This window comes from Pinus tabuliformis, chromosome 6, assembly GCF_031772625.1.
Source record: "Pinus tabuliformis cultivar Carrire ecotype Pingquan chromosome 6, CPIR1, whole genome shotgun sequence".
Taxonomy (NCBI): domain Eukaryota; kingdom Viridiplantae; phylum Streptophyta; class Pinopsida; order Pinales; family Pinaceae; genus Pinus; species Pinus tabuliformis.
Window position 1 is genome coordinate 737,223,791 of NC_142292.1, and position 11,152 is coordinate 737,234,942.

The 11,152-nt window shown below is 40.0% G+C and overlaps 1 pseudogene; it reads left to right on the forward strand.

Moving 5' to 3' along the window:
• Positions 1–9,439: 9,439 nt before the first annotated feature.
• LOC149260848 (S-adenosylmethionine synthase 1-like) lies at positions 9,440–10,644 on the forward strand (annotated as a pseudogene).
• Positions 10,645–11,152: the final 508 nt, after the last annotated feature.

The following is an 11,152-nucleotide window of genomic DNA, read 5'->3' on the forward strand; positions in this document are numbered from 1 at the left end:
AAAAGCAATTAGTCGAATAACAGCGTACCTGGAAAAGAGCCGACTATTCAAATTGCTTCTCGTCTAGACCATATTCATGCACAACAGAACCTGTACCAAGAACCACAGCTTCACCTAGGCCATCTCGTCCCAAATGACAAGGAAGTCGCATGGTGCTCGAAGCTGACATTTACGGGAATTTCCATAAAACCCATGCAGGTAAGAGAAACCCTCAGTATCACAGAAAAGCTTATAATTTTCACAAACGAAACATTTCATCCAATATATAAGCAACAACAAATGAACAACATCTAGTACCAATATAGCAAACCTTCAATTCAGCACTTCTTAACAAAGCAAATGAACTTAACACTAACTAAATGAACTTAACAAAGTCGTTAACAAAGCAACCTTCCGTTCTAGGAGTAATATCAGAGTCGAATATTCATACATCCATAACAGAATTACAAACTTGAACAAACATTATGGACCAAAGTAAACATATACATAAATTATACGAGCGAAAAACGTTGAATACACGCCTAAGATAGGAAACCGTGCAGTTACAAAACAGACTACAATCTTCAATATTTTAACATTTCAAACAGTTCAAAATCCCCAATTTATTTAGATCTTCATGTGCAAAAACAGTTCAAACTACAAAAGACTGCGACTCAATCTGTACCAAGAACCATAGCTTCGCCCAGGTCCACTCGGCTCAAATGATAACGAAGTCACATCGTGGCTGAAACCCACATTTACAGAATTTTCCATAAAACCTATGCAGCTAACAGAAACCCAGAGTATCACGGCAGCCAGCAACTGCATCGGTCAACCCAAAGTCAGCGATCTATCAATCGCATATAGTCCCCAGCAGGGATCACGGAGTAATTGGACTATAAACCTAGAGTAACTGGACCATAAACCTACACAATGCAAAAATTAAAACACTAACAAATTGACAAAAAGCAAGTAATACAAAAATTGACAAAAAGCAATGAGTAGAATAACACCGTACCTGCAACGAAGCCGAGCGTTCGAATTCCTTCTCGTCTAGACCATATGCATGCACAACGCAGCCTATGCCAGTACCATGAGAAAATGTGCAAATGACGAAATTGGTTAACGAAGTCTGCACACAAAACCCTCAGTATTCAACCAGAATGCCATTAACTTATAATGCTCAAATAACCATGGACTGTTGCATGCAGGTAACAGAAACCCTCAGTATTTAACCAGAATGCCATTAACTTATAATGCAGTAGCCGAACTTAACCTCTAAACAATACAACCAAGAATCACAGCTTCACGCAGACATTTAGCCAAATTTCCATAAAACCCATGCAACTAAGACAAACCCTCAGTATTCAACCAGAATGCCATTAACTTATAATGCTGAAATAACCATGGACTCTTGCATCCAAGTAACAGAAACCCTCAGTATTTAACCAGAATGCCATTAACTTATAATGCAGTAGCTGAACTTACCAAAGCGACAGCACACAGTCGAGCGATAGAAGCTACACCTGGAACAACACAACCGCAACCAAACGTTTGCGATAGAGTTAACCGAGCAGCCAGGAACCGCATTGTGTTTTCACCGCAGACAATACAACAAATACAAAGGAAAAATCGCAGAGACCGCAGAGCTAAACAACCAAGCAACAATAATAATCCAAATGCCATTAACTTATAATGCAGTAGCCAAACTTAACCTGTAAACAATACAACTAAGAATCACAGCTTCACGCAGACATTTACCGAAATTTCCATAAAACCCATGCAGCTAAGACAAGCCCTCAGTATTCAACCAGAATGCCATTAACTTATAATGCTCAAATAACCATGGACTCTTGCATGCAGGTAACAGCAATCCTCAGAGCAGGCAGGAACCGCATTGTCTTTTTAGCGCAGATAATACAACAAATAGAAAACAAAAATCGCACAGACCGCAGAGCTAAAGAACCAAGTAACAATAACAACCCAAAGGCCGCGAACAGGGTAAAAGCCAAATAACCATGAACTCTTGCATGCACGTAACAGAAATCCTCAGTATTTAACCAGAATGCCATACAGTAGCCGAACTTACGAAAGCCACACCTAGCAGGCAGGAACCCCAATGCAGACGAAAAATCACACAGACTGCAGAGCTAAACAACCAAGGAACAATACCCGAGCAGGCAGGAACTCCACCGCAGACGAAAAATCGCACAGAGTGCAAAGCTAAACAAGAAACTAACAATACCAATCCAAAGGCCGCGAAGACAGTAAAACCCAAAGGCCGCGAAGACACTAAAACCCAAGCCGAACTTTCCAGCATGTCGAGGAGCAACAGCTGGCCGCCGACGAGACCACCACAGCGCATGCCGACCACAGCTAAGACAAACCCTCAGTATTCAACCAGAATGCCATTAACTTATAATGCTCAAATAACCATGGACACTTGCATGCACGTAAGACAAAACCTCAGTATTCAACCAGAAGACAAACCCTCAGTATTCACAATAATAATCCAAATGCCATTAACTTATAATGCAGTAGCCGAACTTAACCTCTAAACAATACAACTAAGAATCATAGCTTCACGCAGACATTTACCGCAGGAACTCTACCGCAGACCAAACATCGCACAGACTGCAGAGCTAAACAAGAAAGTAACAATACCAACCTGAATGCCGCGAAGACAATAAAACACAAGCCGAACATTCCAGCATCTCGAGGACGGACACCTGGCCGCCGATCAGACCACCAGACCGCATGCAACCACGTGCCCCTCGCGCGCCACGTGCCATTCGCCTCGAACCATGCGAAGCGCGTAATAAGACCCCCAACCCTTTCCGCCCCGTAAACCTTAGTTCGACTTAGGAAATATGCCAAATATTTGCAAAAATCGCGTCCGTCAACCCATGGACAAACCCTCAGTATTCAACCAGAATGCCATTAACTTATAATGCTCAAATAACCATGGACACTTGCATGCACGTAAGACAAAACCTCAGTATTCAACCAGAAGACAAACCCTCAGTATTCACAATAATAATCCAAATGCCATTAACTTATAATGCAGTAGCCGAACTTAACCTCTAAACAATACAACTAAGAATCATAGCTTCACGCAGACATTTACCCAAATTTGCATAAAACCCATGCAGCTAAGACAAACCCTCAGTATTCAACCAGAATTCCATTAACTTATAATGCTCAAATAACCATGGACTCTTGCATGCAGCTAACACAACAGGCAGGAACCGCATTGTGTTTTCACCGCAGACAATAGAACAAATAGAAAGGAAAAATCGCACAGACCGCGCAGCTAAACAACCAAGTAATCATAATAACCCAAAGGCCGCGAACAGGGTAAAACCCAAATAGCAATGGAATCTTGCATGCAGGTAACAGAAACCCTGAGTATTTAACCAGAATGCCATACAGTAGCCGAACTTACCAAAGTCACACCGAGCAGACAGGAACCCCACCGCAGACGAAAAATCGCACAGACTGCAGAGCTAAACAAGCAACTAACAATACCCGAGCAGGCAGGAACTTCACCGCAGATGAAAAATCGCACAGACTGCAGAGCTAAACAAGCAAGTAACAATACCAACCCAAAGGCCGCGAAGACAATAAAACCCAAAGGCCGCGAAGACAGTAAAACCCAAGCTGAACTTTCCAGCATGTCGAGCAGGAACAGCTAGCCGCCGATCAGACCACCATAGCGCATGCCGACCACAGCTAAGACAAACCCTCAGTATTCAACCAGAATGCCATTAACTTATAATGTTCAACTAACCATGGACTCTTGCATGCACGTAAGAGAAACCCTCAGTATCTAACCAGAAGACAAACCCTCAGTATTCAACCAGAATGCCATCGACTCTTGCATGCAGGCCACACAGTAGCCGAACTCACCAAAGCCACACCGAGCAGGCAGGAACTCCACCGCAGACGAAAAATCGCACAGACTGCAAGCAACAATACCCGGGCAGGCAGGAACTCTACCGAAGACCAAACATCGCACAGACTGCAGAGCTACACAAGCAAGTAACAATACCAACCCAAATGTCACGAAGACAGTAAAACACACCCCGAACGTTCCAGCATCTCTAGGACGGACACCTGGCCGCCGATCACACCACCAGACCGCATGCAACCACGTGCCCCTCACGCGCGCCACGTGCCATTCGCCTCGAACCATGCGAAGCGCGTAATAAGACCCCCAACCCTTTCTGCCCCGTAAACCTTAATTCGACTTAGGAAAAACGCCAAATATTTCCAAATATCGCCGCGGTCAACCCAAAGTCAGCGATCTATCGATCGCTTATAGTCCCCGGCAGGGACTAATAAAATATCAGCTGAGCTTTCAAAGGTATTTAAATAGTAATAAAATTGTTTGGTGTTTGAAAATATTAAATTGTATAGAAATAAAATAATTCAAATTGAATGAAAATAACAAATAAATAATATTTACAATATAATATACGAGTTAAGGTAGGATTAAATGTTGGCAACTCACCATGGTCCCTCAGCCATACACAATGTCAAAGAAATGCACGAATTCACGCTTTAAAATATAACGAATCCAAGCTCGACGCGTACTACTGAAAAAGAAAAAGAAAACAAAAAAAAAAGTCAGAAAAGGTGAAGCATATTCTCTTTAGCTCAATGGCCGTCGTTGATTTATGAACAATTAACGGCGGTGCATCCACCGGGCTCGGGGTCAAAATAAAAACGCGTATTATCCTCTACTACGTAAAACTATAAATATTTCAATTTCTCATTAAATTTTACACAATAAAAAAAGCGTCCTCACAAATTGGGAAAAATCGCTTCACCAGAATAACTTAACAAGCCTGCATAACAACAATACCTGCGGCGATTGAAGTTAGTTTTAAAGGGGAGCCAGGTTAAAATTCAGATTAAAAGAAACAGGGCGTAAAAAAGTGTGGGAGGAAAGAGTATGCATTTCTTTTCTGAAAAATTGAAAAATAGAAACCAAAAAACATTTCATTTTAGAATATGAGGTTTTCAAAACTGATATGGAAAGTTATGCAGATATGCTGGCAACTAGCATTTAGGATAATCTATTTAGCGATAGTAGAGAATATAGAAACATTTATTGTGAAGCTTCACAGAAAAAATTAAATACATCAAATAGATAAATAAACAATCTGTCCCATAAATTATCTTTAACTTTGTAAACCTTAAAATAATATTTTTCCCTCATTATGCTAATTCCCCGAATATATCATTCATTGTGTGGAATTATTTAATGAAATCCTTTTTTATAGCAATGAGTTCATGGATTTTTTAAAGAGATTTTTGCAGGACCCGGCGGGAATATTGTTATTAACTGGAGTTAGAGGGAATTATTATTTTGGATGACCTGACAGCAATATTGTTTACTAATCCCAAGAGATGAGATCCTTAGAAGACCCGACAGGAATATTGTTTTATTAACCCAAAAGTGATAGTGGGATTGAATTCTGCTTCTGAATGATTTAAATTGTTTCAAATATGGCTGGGACACGTGGCTACATAACAGAGTCATTATGAGAACTTTACAAAATACACTGTCGTATTGTATTGGGCTGATTTTGTCTTCAATTTATTTAGAAATAGAAAAAATCAAAACTTTAAATATATTTTTTTAGTTTTTTTTTATGGTGTTAAATTATTTTTTTGTATTTTCTCGCGATCGGATGAGGGACGGTGTCAGAGGTGACAGGTTGGGATGTGATATGGGTTGTACAAAGATCATAACTACCGTCGTTCTCCACATTCTTAAGGCAGGGGGTGCAGTGTCCTTTGATTTGAACGCATGGATAGTGGGCTGGCAAAGTGGCGTAGGAAGGAATAAGGAAGGGTGGCGGAGAAGGTTAAGGCATTCGATGTCCCAGGCAAGTGAGAGCAGCTGTGGAGACGGGAGGCGACTCAGAGCTGGAGAGGGGCAAAGGCACTTTGGTTGCGGACAACAAATGGTTTCCTGGTATGTAATTCATTGTCGCTCATGTATCAATTCCATGATTTGGTTGGGTTCTATCAATTACATGATCTGGTTGAGGTTTTTTTGGGGCGAAGGGAGGGGCAAGAGGTTGTCCCAATGGGGAGTAGTGTTGTATGGGATAAACAGGGGGAGGAAAGGGAGTGCCATGGCCTAGCTCTGCATTTTGTTTTTATCCCATTCGAACCAGAATCTTGGCAGCGACATTGGTAATGGTGGGCTGAGAAGATACGTGGGTCTATATGTAGTTGCTCAGACGAAGGGAATAGGGGATAACGGGTTTTCCATTACTGAAGGGTTGGGTGCTGAAGGGAGAGGCACGAAAGAGTTGAGGGAAGGGGGTCAGGATATCAGCCATGATAGTAGAACGCTAAGAAAACCCTGGGAAAATGGGCACTTGCATGGGATTAAGGGCAAAGCTAGGGACCCTGGGTAATATTCGAGACAGAGGGGCAAACATACCCATGGCTGGAATTTGCTGGCTGAGGGAGCTAGAAGTGGGTATAAATGCAAGTGCCGAGCTAGGCTTTGGATGGGCCTGAGGGTTTGGCACTAGATGTAGTGGGATGACAGGTAATTGCACCATAGCAAGGGGGAAGGGCACTTTGAGGAGCCCTGGGAGACAGTCCAAAACCCAATTTCCTTGGCCACATGTGGGATCTGGGCTGCCTTAACCCGCAGATGGTAAAGCATGGAAGAGAGGCATTGTATGAACAATGACGATGGGATGATGCGCAAGGGTTGACAAACCTAACTTCATTTGACTATCCACAGGGCATCACTGCATAGATTATGGCTTGAGCAATGAGAGGGCGTGGTCGAGGCAGGAGAGGCCCGAACCACCAAGAAAACAAGGGGCCGAGCATGTTGGAAGCTCGCAGAGGTAGTAAGCCTGTCAAGCACCTCATAGCAGAGGCAGTAGCGACATACCGAGATGAGACGGATGAAGAAATTTGGAAGCTGATTGAAGACTGGGAAGCGAAGATAAAACAGGAAAGTGAACTAGAGGAAGAGATTGACAACTGGAGGACGATGGTCCCTGTAGAATTATGCAGTTCAAACACACCCTTATATTTCTTAATGAAAATGCTACTTGGCAAAGCGATAATTCAGATGTCAAAAATAAGCCTTGTGTTCCTTACCAATACTCAATGAATTCTCTTAATGACTCACTGCCATAGAAGAAGTTTACAACAATAGTTCAGATGAATTCTCTTGTTTTACTTGATGTAAGACAAGTGTGTTGAGCCAATCTTTAACCAGTGATCCATGTGTTGTAGTTCTTAAAGAAAAGTGGAATTTCTAAATGTGAAATTCTAAATGCTGTCAGCTTTTAAGTTTTAAGCCATCAAGTTTGACTAACTTTATTTTTGAATGAATTTTGAGGGGATCATACAATGAACCTCCTAAGCATCCAAATGGTTTCTCTGTTATCAAAAAACTTTAAAGACATTTTACAGTTCTCCAAGACAACCAGATACCCAACTATATGTCTTATAAATCTTTCCATGTGTGAGAAAAAATGTGGCAGACCTCTTCCGTGAAAAAAAATAGACACTATTTGCCAATTCTGGCCTCTTTCAAGTGCAGATTGTTGTTATTAACAACATAATATTGCAAGAGATTCAAAGTGATTTCTGGCACTTTTATGCAGAGAAATCAGGGTTGATCTCTAAAGTTGTTTAAGCATGGAAATTGAGGCAGAAATTTTCTGTCATTCTCCGACAGAATTCAAGTCCTATTGTTGTGTAATTTTGTTTTTAGATTTTTCTCTGTCAAGACTGAATAAGAAAAACACTCTAGCATTCAACACTATTGTTGTGTTCTTGCTATGTATTTGTTTCAGTTTCCCATTCAGTTATTTTTTCTTCTGTGTATTATTTCTCTTCTGTGTGTATGCCTAAAATCCCTAAAATCCCTAGAGCAAGTTCGATTCTGAACGAGGTGCAAAGAATGGTTGGAGGAGCGACAATATTGGAGGAAAACCCACTCTGCTATAAGAGGGATCCTTTCCTCATTTTCCATAGCAACAAATTCCATCCAGATTCATTGAACTCATGCTACAAGTGATGACGATAAAAGTAGAGAGTGATCCTCTACTTCTATCAATGCACTCTCTTATTCATATGTTGGCCCTTATGCATAGGAGGAGAAAAGAGGGGATACCATTCATCTATGTCTTAAGCTAAGGTACCATTTCAACGAAGATCTCTTTTTAATGAACCTTTCGTTTGTTCGTTTTTTTCCTTTTTCTGGACATGAACTAATCAGATGAATACTTAATATTTTTAAACATTTGAGCTCACTTTGGGGAAGGTTTTTAGGGACATCATGTTTGTATGAGGTTTCAATGCTTTCCAACCTACTGAAACAAATTATTCTTTGTCCAATACATCACAAATAATTTTTTCTTTTCACTTTTCCCTATTTGTCTTTTTTTTAAATCCCTCAAGCTACTTCTATTGAGGCTAGGTTTTTCTTTAGGTTTCCTTGGCTATTTCTATTTATTCGAAAGGTTAGCACGCTGGATCTTATTTTTTCTACATTAATTAGATCTAAATCTGTAAATATGTCGAAGTTTACCACAAATACATTCTCAGCGCATTGTTGTATGGACTTTGAGAATCCCTGAACCAACATGTCTTTGGAGTATACAACTTGCTGGACCTGAAATGGGGTGATTTCTGTAAATAAAATTAAATACTTTGTATTTGTATTCTCACGTTTGAAAAAAACATTGCTGACATACTTTCCTTACTTATGCCCATGGGTCCTTTGTATCCATCCTGCTTTTTGCAAAGGAAGCATCTTATAATCTAGATGACTCTATTATAAACACTTTTGGAGGGGTACTGACATGCTTAGCAGCATATATCTATGCCAATTAACTACTTTCACCTTGCCTGCTATGTACAAGTTCTTGAAGCCCTTTAATTCCTTTACAAACCTATTTAATCCTAGTTTCATATCTCTTAGGAAATGGATCCAATTCAAAACCCCTTTAATTAGTGCATCTTTTGTTCTTGCATCCTTATCAAAGACAATATATGAAGAATCAAAATGCATTGAAATGGTGTTGGACTGGTTGGGTTTTGGCCAAAAATTTACCCAAAGAATGAACATGTTTTTCAATAAGTTTCATTTAGAATTGTAGTAAATCACAGTGTCCTCCAACCATTTGGTCTGCAACAACTTCTCCATAGGAATGTTTGTCTCTAGTAATATTTTCTAGTGATAAGAAGGATATCCATGCAGTCAACATATTGCATAAAATATTTTGCATATACACTTCTGCACTTATGTAATACTAGTTGTTCTCATTCCATAGTCAATTTTCAATTTTCTGGCTAACTATGTGTTGTTTAACAGTTTATATTAAATGGTGATTCTTGCATGTTAAGTCAAGTGTTTGGTCATATTTTTTCTTGCCTACTGATCTTTTTATATGCCTGTATTTTTTAGATGGACACCTTTCTCTTCACATCAGATTCTGTCAATGAGGGACACCCTGACAAGCTTTGTGATTAGGTTTCTGAAGCCATCTTGGATTCTTGCTTGGAGCAAGATCCTGAAAGCAAGGTTGCATATGAGATCTGCACAAAGACAAATATGGTTATGATATTTGGAGAAATCACAACTAAAGCTAATATAGACTATGAGAAGATAGTGAGGGGAACACCTGTAGAGGAATTCAATTCATGTCAATGGATGTTGGCTTGCATGAAAATAATTGCAAGGTCCTAGTGAACATTGAACCAAAAAGCCCCGACATTGCACAGGGTGTCCATGGCCATCTTACTAAGAATCCTAAAGAGATTTGTGCAGGAGATAAGGGCCACATGTTTGGGTATGCTACAGATGAGACCTCGATGTTGATGCTTCTCAATCATGTGCTGGCAACAAAGTTGGGAGCACAGTTGACTGAAGTAATAAATAATGGAACCTGCCCTTGGTTGAGACTAGATGGAAAGACTCAAGTTATTGTTGAGTATAAAAATGAGGGAGGGGCAATGGTCCTGTTAAGAGTTCACACTGTTCACATCTCTACTCAACATGATGGAATTGTTATCAATGATCAGATTGTAGTTGATCTCAAGGAGCATGTCATTAAGCCGGTTGTTCTTTCTTAATATCTAGATGAAAATACAATATTCCATTTCAACCCATCTAGGCATTTTGTAATTGGAGGACTCCATGGGGATGTTGGACTCACTGGGAGGAAAATTATTATTGATACATATGGTGGTTGGGGTGCTCATGATGGAAGAGCCTTTTCTGGAAGGGGTCTGACCAAGGAGGATTGTAGTGGTGGTTACATTGTTAGACAAGTTGCCAAGAGTGTTGTTGCTACCGGGCTAGAACACTGTTTCCTTGTGCAGGTTTCATATTCCATTGGTGTGCCTAAGTCACTCTCTATGTTTGTTGACACATATGGAATTAGAAAGATTCTATATACTGAAATCCTGCAGTTGATCAAGGAACATTTTGACTTTCGCCTTAGCATGATTTCTATCAATCTTGACCTAAAACAGGGAGTCAATATGAGGTTCCAAAAAATAGCTGCATATGGCTATTTGGGTTGGGATGATCCTGATTTCACTTGGGAGACTATAAAGGTCCTTAAGTGGGAGAAAGCTTGCAACTGTGGAGTAAGAATCTGGTAACCTTGAAACCATTCATGATTTAATGTGCTCATTAGACTCTGATTTAAATGTGCTCAACTTGTTGGACTCTGAACACTAATTTGTAGAATCAGTTGGAAAGAAAACAATTACTCATCGTTGTACTCATGTGACCAACAACGTTTTCAATTTCCAGGTGGAGGTCCTAAGCAACAAGAAAATTAGAGTTTCATAAACATTCAATCTTCCATTAAAAATCAACCAGAGGAGTTACATAAACATTCAATCTTCCATTAAAATCAACCAGAAGAGGAAAATTTAACGGACATTTCAAATATTGCTTAAATCTAGAAAACCATAAGAAATACATGCTGAAATTTCAACACATAGTTGGTAACATTAGCAGAAGATGGGAATCTATCTCCACTCCACAATACATCCCATAATGGTGATGAAAACACCTAATTTTCCCTCTTAGGCGTTATGGAAGATTTAAAGAGCTTGGTCACATGCTTTGGGGATAAATATCACCTTCTTCCTTCATTGATAG